The 14718-nt window shown below is 35.3% G+C and overlaps 1 protein-coding gene across 5 annotated transcripts in view; it reads right to left on the bottom strand.

Annotated features, from left to right (window-relative positions):
• Positions 1-14718, bottom strand: part of LOC145297819 (ceramide glucosyltransferase-like) — a 393652-nt gene that overhangs the window by 215604 nt on the left and 163330 nt on the right. The window lies entirely within an intron of this gene.

The following is a 14718-nucleotide window of genomic DNA, read 5'->3' on the forward strand; positions in this document are numbered from 1 at the left end:
AAACTTCCTGGACGTCACGTTAAACTTAGATAAAAACACATATGAACCATACTTAAAAGATAACGCTACTCCAATTTACGTAAACCCTAAGTCCAACCACCCACCATCAATTATAAAACACATTCCCAACTCGATCGTAAGTAGACTCAGTAATAACTCAAGCGATGAAAATGCATTTAACAGGTCAACCAATATCTACGAAACAGCCCTAACAAATAGTGGATACAAAAATATCGATATCAAATATAAGCAACAAAACACCAACAACTATAATAAAATCAAAAATAGAAGAAAAAGAACTATAATTTGGTATACGGCCCCATACAATCAAATGTTAAAAACAAAACTTGGTAAAAAATTTCTAGACCTTATTGAAAAACACTTTCCCGCAACCAACCCCTTACACAAAATCTTCAATAAAAATACCTTTAAGTTATATATTACGTAGGCATGACTTCCTTAGATTTCAAAACCCGATACTATGACCACAAAAGTACATTCAACAATAAAAAAACACCGTATAAAAACAACACTAGCGAATAAATACTGGGAACTCAAAGAAAGCGGACATTCACCGGTAGTCGAATGGAAAATAATAAGACAAGCTACCACGTGCAGACATTTAGATGACCCATGTAAATTATGCCTCCATGAAAAATTTGCTATCCTGTATTTTAAAGAACCCCAAAATCTATTAAACTGTAGACGAGAAATAGCAAACAATTGTGTTCACAAAATAACATTTACTCTAGAATAGCGATACAAAATAGCTTTAAAACTAACAAAAACAATAGAAAACAAACAAATAAATAAATTAAATAAACATCAATATACATAAACGACCACACACACACACACACATATATATATATATATATATATATATGCATGCATGTGTGTACACATATGTATATATATATATATATATATATATATATATATATAAAAAGAGCAGAAATGAGGAAAATCGTCTGCCTTAAACCACTAACCTAGTTCTAAAACAGATCCTTTGTTCGATAAAATGCATGCCCATTGGCTGATAGGAAGGGGCGCAGTGGATACTAGAAAGCTGATTGGCTAACTAAAATCCTCAACATATATAAAAACGAGAAACAACCACAGAATTCGCGCATAGGCCTGACGAATCCTATAGTGGATGAAACGCCGAATATTCAGTGTAGCTTAATCGCCATATATATTTTATAAATTACTATATATATATATATATATATATATATATATATATATAGATAGATAGATAGATAGATAGTCATCCACAGTCTGTTTCACTTTATCACAGCTCTTCAGTGTGGCTAGACTAGCACCCGTCCCTAGTCAGGGAGTGAACCTACAACAATCTAGTTTTCACCTCCGACCCATGGGATCGGCGGTCACAAACGATATCCTCAAACGTCTATTTATTTGTTGCTTTTACAATGCTCAATTTGTTTGTTTACAAGCGAAGAGCTTTGTGTATGTGCATATATATATATATATATATATATATATATATATATATATCAAAATGATATTTATACACAAAAAAATAATATGGCCATATCTTCTATAAATATAAAAGCGAAAATGTATGTATGTGTGTGTGTGTGTGTGTGTTCGCTTTTTCCGTATGTCTATAAAAGGCTTTTTTCAGAGAAGCGGTCGCTCGCCTAACAACTTTTTAAAACTTTTTATATCACATATAAATCGTAATATCTCACAGTTAACAACGAAGCTCGCCTGTCTATTTAATTTGCTCGATTTCGGGAAGATAAATATTCAACATTTGTCGCTCGCTGCATGTGGGTTAGTCTTTTTCCTATAACATCTTGGGAAGCGTTCCCGCAGTAAATGAAATACTATCCCGCAGTCAAACTTGACCTCATTAAGTCATTAAAACGGGCACCTGCCAAATCCAAGTAATTAAATAAATTCAAACGTGTTTCCGTTAGCATCTCGCGGTGGGGCAATCGTTAACGTCGCACGTTTTTTTTTTGTTTTTTTTTTCACACTTTAATTTACAACTTTGCCTCAACGGTTCGGGTTCGATCCTCATACTTACCTACCAAAACATTTTAACCCCCCCCACCCCCGGAGTTTCTACACACACCTCCAAACACCCGGGCAACGCTGGGTACCCCTTGCTAGTATCATATAAAACACAACATAAAATTAATCTCACAAAGGAATTTATTTCTGTTTATTTTTTTAACATTTATCGTAGAAAATTCACATCATCTCCAGCAAAAGACCACAGTTGTACAATCACTGGATCATGTTGTTGTCCATGGTTCCACATGATAAATTATGACGTCATCACATTGCACTGATCCATCAAAATAATGTGGCGGTAAATTTGACATTACTCGCCGTATTCGCTGAAACTTGTGCCAACAGATAATCATTTTTTTTTTTTTTTCGTTTGGATAATCGTTTTTGTTGGCTAAGATTTACTGGGTAAGGTACCAAATAAAGACAGGTGAAAAAAAGGGAGGAGAAGAGTGAAAGACGAGTGAAAGAGGGAGGAGCAAAATAAAAGAAGGAGGGACAAAGTAAAAGAGGGAAGAGCAAAGTAAAAGGGGGAGGAGGAGCAACGTAAAAGGGGGAGGAGCAAAATGAAAGAAGGAGGGAAAAGTAAAAGAAGGAGGGACAAAGTAAAAGAGGGAAGAGCAAAGTAAAATGGGGAGGAGCAAAGTAAAAGGGGGAGGAGGAGCAACGTAAAAGGAGGAGGAGGAGGAGGAGCAACGTAAAAGGAGGAGGAGGAGCAACGTAAAAGAAGGAGGAGCAAAGTAACAGAAGGAGGAGGAGGAGCAATGTAACAGGAGGAGGAGCAAAGTAAAAGGAGGAGGAGCAAAGTAAAAGGGGGAGGAGCAAAGTAAAAGGAGGAGGAGGAGCAAAGTAAAAGATGGGTGAAGGTGGGAGGTGAAAAGTGATAGTGGAAGAGGAAGTACAACGTTAAAGCTGCATGATAATGAAGGAGAAAGGATGGTGGAGAAGAGAACAAGATTAGAGTGCAAAAGTAAAGAGAGGAGGAGGAGGAGGGGTAAACAAAATAAAATTAATAAATAAATGAGTGAAAGATTCTAATCGAATAGATTGGTGCATCAGACACAACCCACACTTGTTTCTACACACACCATCAAGATAGAAAATGAATTACAAAGAAAAAAAAAATACTCAATCAGCATTCTGGGGAAGGAAAACGTTTTTATAAAACAGAGAGAAAGGGAGGTAACTTGCTTTTTCTTTTTTTTTTTTTCTCTTGCTGATGAGGTGGGAAATATAAAAACCGGGGAATAAAATGTTTGTATCTGACAGCTGCCTTTTCGAGAGGATGTAAGGGGAAAGGTCACTATTACAAATCCAAGAAAATAACACAATTGTAGAAAAAAAGAATTGCAACAAATTAATCCACTTAAAAAAAACAAACAAAAAAAAAATTAATGCCAAATTAAATAGAAAAAAAAGACACAAAAGTTGGATCAGCATTAAGGAATTCAATGGAAATACGCAGAATTTGTCTATATAGCAGAGGAGGGAGGGTCAACTCTAACAATTCTTTCTAAACTAATAAATCCTTTTTTTCTTTTTTTTCTCTTTTTTTTTAACTACAAGGTACCTTCAATAAGTTTCCAGACATTTTCGTATGGACATTTTTATTGATAGTACATACATGTTGTACTTTTCCTATACCTTCTGGAAAACCCCATGGAAATCCTCTTGTGTCAATGACCCTCGTCACAGCCGCTTGCATCTCCTCAATTGTCTCATAACAGTAGCCTCTAAGGTTTTCCTTGAGCTTAGGGAATAACCAAAAGTCACACGGAGCAAGACCTGGACTATAGGGAGGGTGAGGAAATGTCTTGATGCCCATCTTGGTCAAATAGTCTGTGACAAGGATGGAGTTTAGCGGACATACAAACATACAGACGGTCGAGATTTATATAATAGAAAGGGTAAGGGATATCAAGTCCACAGATGTAATATTTTATCGATTTTCAAAGAAATTTAACAAAATTAAAGCCTTGACCAGATCAACACAAATGTTCAGTTTTGTTTTTAAGAAATGTTAACATTTGAAAGTGACTCTATATAATTTGTTACGGGGTTAAATGGTAATAAATGAAGGAACACAGGATTTTTAGGAACGAAACATGTATTCACATAAATTACAAGCAAAGCAAGTTGAGTATATCCATTCCTCAACGGTAGGACATTTGCACACGTCCAGCTTGGTCGTGTGCCAATCTCAGACTGCCGGGCAGGGGTACTCGATACCGGAAGTGACGTCATGAGATAATACATTAATCCTATGGAGGGGCGTCTTCAACAAAATCGTGGATCAGTAAATGCAGAAGTATTTTCTTTTTTTACAAGTATTTTGACGGAATGTGCTCAGATGAAATTGCTACACTTGTGCCCCCTCAACGTAAATATCCCCAACCAATGTGAAAAGCAGCAAAATCCCACCCTGTCACTGTAGAGGTTCCGAGATACCAAAAGGCTTCTACTCTAGTAGCTTATTTCTTTTCAAACTACGAGAAAATTATAATGAAAACAGGAAAAACAGGAGTCTGAGCGAACTTTGTAGAAATCAGAAGTCACAAGGAGCAAGGCCTGAACAATAGGGAGGGTGAGGAAATGTCTTGATGCCCATCTTGGTCAAATAGTCTGTGACAAGGATGGAGTTTAGCGGACATACAAACATACAGATGGTCGAGATTTATATAATAGAAAGGGTAAGGGATATCAAGTCCACAGATGTAATATTTTATCGATTTTCAAAGAAATTTAACAAAATTATAGCCTTGACCAGATCAACACAAATGTTTTGTTTTTAAGAAATGTTAACATTTGAAAGCGACTCTATATAATTTGTTCTGATATTTGAAGATAGAAAGAAAAAAGAAGTAAAACTAAAACATTGAGAACGCTGCTGAAATATTTCCTTCCGGGGGGGGGGGATGGTGGGGGGGGCTGCTAACAGGCTTTGCTCACCCCAGTTGTAGTTAGATAGAGGAGATAGTTACTGACTACGATTAAGAAATCAATCCAAGTGGATTACTCTCTACTTTAATCAGACGAGTTCCAAATTGACATAAATAGCCTTGAAAATAAGGTATAAACCCAATACTCCACTGACCCAACATAAATTCATCGAGAAAATTAAAAAAAAGAATTCTTTACTCACGTTCACCTCTAACAAGGCATATCATTACTTGGGCGTAAGGGCTACTATCTGAGACCATGCCAAGGAAAAGTTAACAAGATGTTGGTTTACATTACATTTAAACTTCTGCATAACAGTACAGTCAGAGAAGCAGGTAGCAGGAAGGAAATTCCAAAGTTTAGCTGTTCAGGAGAAGAAACTAATAGAAACTGAGTAGAAGGCTTTCTGGCATTTAAGGACCCCAACAGTGAAGGGGTTAGATTTTGTTGCTAAGTGGGTTTATCTGGGATATGTATATCGAGGGGGCACAAGTGAAATGAGTTCATCAGAACACATTCCATTAAAATATTTGTAAAACGGGCAAAAAGATGCAACATTGCAGCGATGAGACAGGGGTTGGAGCTTAGTTGACAAAGTGGGGACCTATTAGATTGGAAACTATTTTTTTTTTTTGGACCCTATCCAAGAGGGAGAGGCTAGTGATAGATGCACCAGCCCAGATGTGGCAACAATACTCCATACATGAGCAAATGGTGGCCTTGTAGAGGTACAGGATACTCTCAGGTGTGAGTAGTTTTCTAGCTTGATAGAGGGAACCCACCTTCTTTGCAGCAGCTTTCACAATATCCTCAATGCATTCGTTCCAGTTCATATTGCCCGTGAATGTTAGGCCGAGAAGTTTGAAGAAAGAATTCTCAGATAGAATGTTATTTGTCATGAATATCGGTGATTGGAGATGCGTGTCATAATTGTTAAAGGAGAGCAGCTTAGTCTTACAAGCATTAAATGTTACCATCCATTTGTGGTGCCATTCCATTACGGCCTGGAGGTCATTTTCTAATAATTCTGCCATTGTCTTAGATTTATGCACATCTGTTCTTCCCTCATGCATGTTATAGAGCATTGCATCATAAGCAAATATACCCATCTCAGACACAATGTTATTAAAGTAATACATTGGAAAAAATGTCTTAATACCTAGAGAACTATTGGTCGACCACATCCGAATCTCTCGGTCACCTGCTAGGTGCACCAGAGTATCTTCGTGAAAATCGTGGGCAAATAAAGCAGAAGTACCGTAAAAGACAATATGTAGCAAAGCTTTCCAATTGAATAAAGGAAGGTAATGTTCGTGATGCTGATGCTTGTCTTCGTGGGATACAATTGAAAACAAAACCCTATACCAAGATCAAATAGATTTTCTAAAGTAAAATTTAAGATGAAATGCAACGGTGGTTTACATTGAATGTGCGGTTGTATCAGACACCGATGAACTTTTGTTCAAAATGTTTTTGTTTTTTTCTACAATTTTTAAAAATTGAATATTATAAAAATATTTTTTTTAAATTGATAATCATAAAAGTAATAAAAAAAAATAATAATAATGGTAATAAAATGTTTAAGGTTTAGAAAAAGAAAAAAAAAAGAAGAAAATCGTTCTCGGGCAATTGGGCCCATTTCTCGCTATACCGAAAAATCCAAGGCACTATTTCAAATTCAACTCCTTTAATTAATATTTGTAACAAATTTTTAGACAGTTTAAGACAAACCCTCCACCGAAACAAACCTCCCAAGAGCATGGCATCCAACCAACCAAAAGCTACCACAGTTTGTATGCCATATATGAAGAGCTCGGCTGAATTAAATATATATACATACATATATATATATATATATATATATATATATATATATATATATATATATATATATATATATATAATCCATTTAACAATAATTAAAAGCGAATCGACTCTCCAGAAACATCTTGTGTGAGTCAACCCCCTCCCTCCGAAAAAAATCATGACTAAGAACTGTGTGTATGAGATTCCATGTAAATGTGGAAAACTAAACACAGATGAGACATGTTGTCCACGAAATGTTCGAGAAACATCAACAAGTCGTAATACGCGAAGAGATTAAAAAGTCGGGTATGGCTGACCAGTGATCACGTGATCACTTATGAGGCGAAATAAAAATTTTAGACAGAAAAAAAAACGGTGGCGAATAAGATGACTCGAAGAAACAACACATATGTTGGGCGGTGATCAACTACTGAGCAGATTTTATATATAATTTATCACAACATAGGAGCCATTATATATATATATATATATATATTTATATATATATATATATATATATATATATATATATATATATATATATATATAACTTCCATTACAGGATTTAGCATACACTCTCGATTTGAAGTTCAATATTCCCCTTTTTTTTTTCAGCATCAATATCCAATTTCCCTTATTCAATGTAGCTAAAATGATTTAAAAACTTTAAAAACATTTAATTTTCTATGTTTATTACCTTTAGCAAATCAGGTGCAAACCTTTTATAATATGTGCTAATATTTTCCTCCGAGGAGATGTATAAACATCGAAAATTCATGGGTTAAGGAAATATATTTTACTAGACTGTATTCTTTGTCTTGCATACAATAAAATTTCTATATTGGAAATTTAACTTTTTCAAATCACAAATTTTAAATTCCTATATATATATATATATATATATATATATATATATATATATAAACTTAGTGTGTGTGTGGCTGTCTCCATTTTTTTTAATGCATCTTCTCAGAGATGCAAGGTCACAGAGTGGCGTGAAGTGAGTGAAACGACTACATTGTTTTATATAAATAAAAGCCGGTAAAAATAGCTGCCAAGCGGTCAAAATTAGAAGAAAAATGGAACTTGGAAGACGAAAGTCGACTTTGAGTGTTCTTGTACGCATGTGCATATGTTTATATGTTAAAGTCTGTTCATTTTTAATCATTTCTGATCCGACGATAGCTCAAATGGTAAAAACTAAGGCTAGAGTACTAAATGTCTTGGTTTTGATTGCACAGACCTCATTTCTTTTTTAACTTTTGAAATCAATACTTTAATATAAATTGGGTACAATATAATAATCAATAGAAAAGTGTCACCATAAAGATAAATACGAAACCTTCATAACATATTCAAACGTTTTTTATGACCACTCGTTAATAATAAAATAGGTTACAAAATAACTCCATATATTGGAAGTGGTTCATTCTAGATCATATTTTTAAACCTATTTCTTTTGTGGATCTTTTTAAAGATCTGTTAAGAATTAAATTTTAAACATTCAGGTGGGATAACTCTTAACTATTCTCTATGAAAACTATTGAGTTACAAACTATTGAGTTACAAACTATTGAGTTACAAACTATTGAGTTACAAACCTTGAATTGTTGTTTTGATTCAGAAAATCGGATTTTTTTTTTTATTTTATCTTACTTTAGTTACTAAAATAATAAATATATAAAAAAAATATTACTATGAAAATTAAAGATAACATCTATTTAATGGGAAACTAAATATTTATTTACGAAAATAAAACGTGTTTTAATAGCGATTAATTTGGTTTTCTCAGTATTTCTTAGTTTTGTAAATTATGTTTTCAGAAATTACGATTGGCTAATGGATTGTCGAAAATTTAATTCCGACTCGAGATGAGGCCATTATAAAGGATTGCGAAATGGTCGTTATTTCGTGACCCCAACTGGGGAGGCAGTTAACACCTAGACGATGACAGATGATGCGTCGACTCTGTGGGAAGTTACTGGTAACAAATGAAATGCTCACCCTACAGCAAGCATCACGTAACAAGCTATAAGGCCGCCAAGGAACACCGCAAAACACGGACGATGTCAACACCCCTCAGAACTCTGTGGAATGAAATGGTGGGTACCAACGATCAACAAACCTCTCTACTCGCCCAAGGCACGTTCAATATATATCCAAGGCCCAGCACCTCCTACCACTCCTATACATATACGCTAATCACTCCTCATAGATGTAAAATGGCAGGGTCGAAGACGCCTTAGGGTAGAACCGACCCTCTCCGATCCCCCCCCCTCTCCTGGCATTGGTGCTTCCTTTATTTTTTCAACAAGATCTAATAAAATTTTAGACTTTTTTTTTTATTGCAAACATTTTCGAAATTGTTCATCTCCTATGGGTGTGTTGGTTTTTTAATGTTTTAATGCGAAATCTCGGAAATATGAATGTAACTTTTTTTTACCCAAACCAAAGAAGGCGGCTTAAGACGTCATCCCCTTCGTGTGCTTTGATCTAATTTTTTTTTTTTTTTTTTAAGGGGGAAGGGCCATAAAAATTTACATCTAGAAACGTGTCAGAAATTGCATGACTTGAAATGCGAACTTTCGTTGGTTGATTAACCAATGTCATCTTCTATTAAACCCTTTTGATTGGTGGATTGAAATTGGAACACAGGGCGCCAACCGGTATTCAAGCCGCTAACTTCACTGCGTGCATTTCTTTCAGAGAGTTAAGACGTGATTTTCGTTTCTCTATGCATCTGTTGAGTCGTTAAAGGCAAAAGACACCTTTTTTTCTCTCCACGGTGAGATTATTATACCTAACTAATTAGGTTTCATTAAAGACGTTATAACGTCTCTTTACATCAGCGAATAATGTTGACATCATATTGGACTAGTCGGCGAACTTATCTGCCTTTCATTCAACTGGAGCCATAACTAAAAGGAACCTTACCAAGAACTTTAAACTCTACTCGGCAGAGATTCAACTAAAACTTCTTATGACGTCAATATCAAACTCAACAGAGATGCAAAAAACATGCAACGATTTTTATAAAGGAAGACTGGTTTTTCATCATAAGTTTCTCTTTCATTCGTTGTGTCAATTTCTCTCTGTTGAGTTCTAAGTAGGTTTCAATTTCCTACAAACAAAACCAGTTCTAAGGTTTCTAAATTCGTACTACGAATTTCTAACCAGTCATGGCTGACTTAGTAAAAGCGTGCTGTTCTAGTTGGTTTAAAAATTCAATGAAGATTCCAGAGTTTGTAAATATACTCCAGGAGGACGTCGGAGATTATTTCGCTGATTTCAAACGTTGTGGGAATGACAAGATGAGAACAGTAATTCGATGAAGCCAAATAATGTAAGCATAAATTAATGTAAATTATTTATACGAGTGTTTTATGACTTGTACAGTTTTGCTATCTAGCGAAAAACAAATAAAATAAAACTGTTTTGTTTTGTTTTTGTTTTTTTTTGGGGGGGGGGTTCTGGAGAAAAGTTATTTTTTTACTGTTGATGGTTCACTCATTCTGAAATACTTCAGGACGAAACAAAGAAATAGATTGGCTCCCTAACTAATCGCTCCATAGTGGCCCCTAACCAATTGAAAATAACAATAGCACGTGAATCATTAAACAAAGTCTATTTGATTTCACTCACTCATCAAATAATCAAATCAAATAATCAAGTCATCAAATACTTTAATCATCAAATAATTTAATCATCAAATACTTTAATCATCAAATAATTTAATCTCACAAACCTATTTTAACAACAACAAAAAGAAAATTAATTATTCAATTAGCAAACATGCTTAGCGAACACAAACTTCGTCTTGGCCTTTTACGAGGAGCAAAGTGTAATATCTGTTCCGATACCATCACTTCATTTTTTTCTGTCCTCGATCAGTGAGAGAGAAATGCTTCTAGACTGAGGATTTTTTTTTCCAATTCAGAGTGCTCTATTTTCGAAACTAGATTTTTCCCTCCACATTAGCAAGAAACACAGATATCTTTTCATAGCGTATGTGCGTGTCGCTTCATGTCTGTAGATGTCCGAGCTTCAATCTATACCCCCTCCTTTTGCCAAACTTTCACAAAAAAAAACAAAACAAAAAACAAAAAAAAAAACGCTCACCTACCCGCAACAACCATCAACATATTTTCCCCACTCTCTATCTGGGTAGGAGCTGCTAGAAGCAGCTTATCCTGCCTTGGCAGAGTTCAAAATAAATTTTGTAGCCTAGTGGGTGGGGATGCCCTTTTCTCTTCCCTGCAACCTCTTTCCCACAGAAGAGACGCAGCGAGCTTGTTTATTTTCATGACAAGTGCTCGTTTGAGTTCCAATCTATGGTCCCTCCTGTCCTGACATTCATGAAAAGCACTCGTCTATTTACAACGAGTATCAACAATTTCTCAGACACTTTATCTGTGCTTAAATCTAAACACAAATCCCATGACCAAAGTTTCTTTCTTAAAACTGTCCGCCTGTGGAACTTTGTTCTACTTGCCTGCATTCCAGCTGACTACAACACAATGTAAACAAGTTCTTATTGAGCCCCCTAAATAGTCCATTTATACCCCACTTCCACCACGAACTATCTAATTGTCTCGGTGACTACTGTGTACTCATTAAGCCTTATCCTTGAGTGGCTTTCGGGCCTAGATAAGTGGGGACTGCCATGTAAAAAAATGTTAGACAAAATGAGGGTTTGACATGCCAGAATATTGCATTAACTCAGATTTACAAAAAATGCCCGAGTTGCCGCATCTGCATTTCCAGACGATTGGCAATTAAGTAACCACATTTCAAAGAAAAGGTAAAGCCTGGGAGAGTGGATCTTCTAGGACAACTCAGAACCATATCTCTTAGACAGAGAACAAGGCCAGACCAGAATGACTCAGACTCTAGTGGAACTGATTTTTAAGGACAAGTCCTCAGTTGCTATGAAAGTAGTGCGCGCGTGTATCAAAAATAGTATATTGTAAAAGTTTAGAAACTATCAAATCAAAAGAAAAAGAATCCCGGGCAGCGTCGGATAAAGAGGTAATACACGAATTTTGGCTATTTGTTCCTCAGCCGTGAAAATGCAAGAAGACATAACGGCAATGATCGAGGTCAAACACATCACCATAAACAAATCAAGAGATTAAGCTAATCTTGTAACGATTGAATTAGGATTGACTTTCTCAAAACAAAAGACATCGTTTTGGCTTAAGATCAACGCGGCTAAAAATTAATTAAAAATAAGAGATTACCCTATTTAGGGTCATTTTACATTCAAGTAAAAAAAAAAATAAAGATAAATGAAATTACGTGTTACAGAAGATCAGAACAACATCGATACCATCGGTTACAAATTCAAACAAAGGGGACTCATTTACCAGACTCTCCTCGGCCTCTGTTTAAGTTTGTCTCCCCAGAAGAGGCGGAACAGAGTTCTACATGGGCGATCAGAGGTTGGTTCCCTTTATTTTCAGAGGTTAAGTAATCAATAGGGCTGTGACAACAGCATATTCTTTTCATTCTTTTGACTCTCGAGTATATATCCGAAGCAGTTAGACACACTTAATCAACCGAGAACCACATCAGTCTATATAAAAACACACAAGATATTAACGGATATATACTCAAGAGTCAAAACAACGAAAAGAATATTCTGCTTGGAATTCATTATTGAAATGAGTTTCATTTATTAATTTATTTATTGCGGACTATTATTCTCATCTTTCTTCGTCAGGTGGTAACCGCGACGGGATAAGAACTCCGAATCTCCTAACTGCATCCTCAGCAATTACTGCCATCCATAGTTGTCGTCTCACCATATTCTGGCCAAGTAAGCCTCTGGCCTGCTTTGGGTAGGATTGAAACCGCTATCTTTAGACAATTGTCACCTAGAACCGTAGAGATTCAACGTCTCTATCCACTGCGCCACGGGCCCTGAAGGGCGATCAAGGTTGAATTTTTGGTCTTATAAATCCACGATAATTTATTATCTGATCTTTCATGGTCGGGTCCATACCGAATGGTATATATATTATTTTCATTGGAATCCATTATTGAGATGAGTATTATTTATTAATTTAGTTATTGTGGTGTGATAATTATTTGAAGATAGCAGTTTCAATCCGACCCAAAGCCGGTCAGAGGTTTACTTGACCAAAAACGTGGTGAGACGACAACAACTATGGATGGCAGTAATTGCTGACGATGCAGTTAGGAGATTCGGAGTTCTTATCCGTCACGGTTACCACCTGACGAAGGCCAGAGGAATAGTTGGCCGAAACGTCGTGAAACAACTAAGAAAAGATGAGGATAATAGTCCGCAATAAATAAATATTCTGCTGTCACAGCCCTAGTAATAAACAAAGTTTAATGGGGTTAATACAAGAGTGCTCAATACTGAAGTAGAGCAGTGTATACTCTTTATTTGTTTTTACATAAGTAGTAATATGTTGCTACACAGCCATGAGCATGTTTCGGTCAGCTAGCTACAAGTAAATAGGGACCTTTTCAGGCGACATAGCTTATAGGGGAGCTATCTCAACACAGACTCAAATCCGCACTCCTAATTGGGTCTTATTTACATACAACCAAATCTTATTTTTCACAACATTTGACGGAACCTCCTGATATTAACTCCCTGTGACGAGAAGGATCCGATATTTTCATTGCAAACTTTGCTTTCGAATAAGCAGTATTGCCTGAAGAAGTCTCTAGTTACTGGTAGCTAGCTGACCGAAACATGCTCATGACTGTGTAGCAACAGATTACTGCTTATGTAAAAACAAAGCGTATATATAATATATATATATAAGTAACCTTGTGTGTGTATCTTTAAATATTTATTCATGGTGTTTGGTTTGGTTGTTTTGTAGAGGATTTTTTTTTTTGGAAGGGGGGTGTTTTTGGCTTTTACAAAACATGATTGAGTTTTGCAAAGAGAAAGGGGAAACTAACCTTAATGTCTGGTGTATTTAAGTTAGAAAGCCGATATGTTCAGACGGCCTGATCTGGTAGAATCAGATTTAGATGAAAAATAATGAGATTAAAAAAAAGATTTTTATTAAAATTATTATTTATTATTTATTTCTGACTTTTCCGCTCACCCTCCCCCCCCCCAAATAAAATAAAATCACGAGTCATGACTTTTTTATTTATTTATTTATTTATATTTGGAGTAATTTTAAATTCAATTAATTTTTTTTTTTTTTATACAAGAGTCACCACTTATCAAGGCCTGAAAGCCACTTGAGGATAAGGTTTAATGATTTGTAGCGGTGAAAATTGGGTAGAGTTTGATTATTTAAGGGAACGCCTCAATGAGAACTTGTTTACATTGGACTTGAAAATGACCATGTTGTAGTCAGCTGGAACACAGAACTGTGGTATTGAGTTCCACAGGCGAGCAGTTCTAGCAAAGAAACTTTGTTCATGGAATTTGCATTTAGGGGTTTGTATTACTGTACACATAGATTCGAAAAAGTTGTCAAAAAAACAAATATATAACAAATAAATGTTATCAAAGGCAAGATAAGTTACTTTTCTAACAAACTGGATACATTTTTTTGTTTTTATTCAATATAACATGTTTATTCAGCTCGAAAAACATACATTGTTTACCGATGTATTGGAAAATTCAAAATGGCGCCCAACACTCTCTTTAACATGGTAAATTTGGGAAAAGGTGTTATAAATAATAAACTAGACAAAATACTATTAAAAAAACACCGATATATTTCAACTTATGTCACGGTAACATATAATGAGCGAATTTCTAACAGTATTTTGTCTAGTTTATTATTTATAACATCTTTTCCTGAACTTACCGTGTTAAAGAGAGTGTCGGGCGCCATTTTGAATTTTCCAATACATCGGTAAACACTATGCTTTTCGAGCTGAATAAACATGTTACATTGAATAAAAACACGAAAAATATATCCA

The sequence above is a fragment of the Euprymna scolopes genome, chromosome 18, assembly GCF_053919585.1.
Source record: "Euprymna scolopes isolate OS-2025 chromosome 18, ASM5391958v1, whole genome shotgun sequence".
In the NCBI taxonomy this organism is placed as follows: Eukaryota; Metazoa; Mollusca; class Cephalopoda; order Sepiida; family Sepiolidae; genus Euprymna; species Euprymna scolopes.